A 339-nucleotide genomic window follows, 5' to 3' on the forward strand; every position below is an offset into this window, starting at 1 on the left:
CATGGGACAGTGCTACTTCCCTGGCTAATTTGGACTGAACCTACTCAGAATCAGGCCCCTGGGGTGTATCAGGCAGGGGATGAGCCTGGCTTGTCAACCCCCTGAGTGTAAGGAGAGATGGAAATGTTAAGCCGTGTTTAAAATGCAAGGTGCAAGCACCAGTCCTGCTCCTGCATGGGCCCAGGTGGCCAGAGCCAGCAGATGAGGCCTGGTGACAGCCAGGCTGGTCCTGGCCAAGCTGAGAAGCTGTGCCAGCCCCACAGGGCACAGTGTGCCCCTGGCCAGCACAGCCACAGCCACCCTGCCCTGGTCGCCGCTTGCTTTCTCAGCTTCGCTCAC

Source organism: Buceros rhinoceros, unplaced genomic scaffold (genome assembly GCF_000710305.1).
Source record: "Buceros rhinoceros silvestris isolate BGI_N320 unplaced genomic scaffold, ASM71030v1 scaffold40434, whole genome shotgun sequence".
Taxonomy (NCBI): Eukaryota; Metazoa; Chordata; class Aves; order Bucerotiformes; family Bucerotidae; genus Buceros; species Buceros rhinoceros.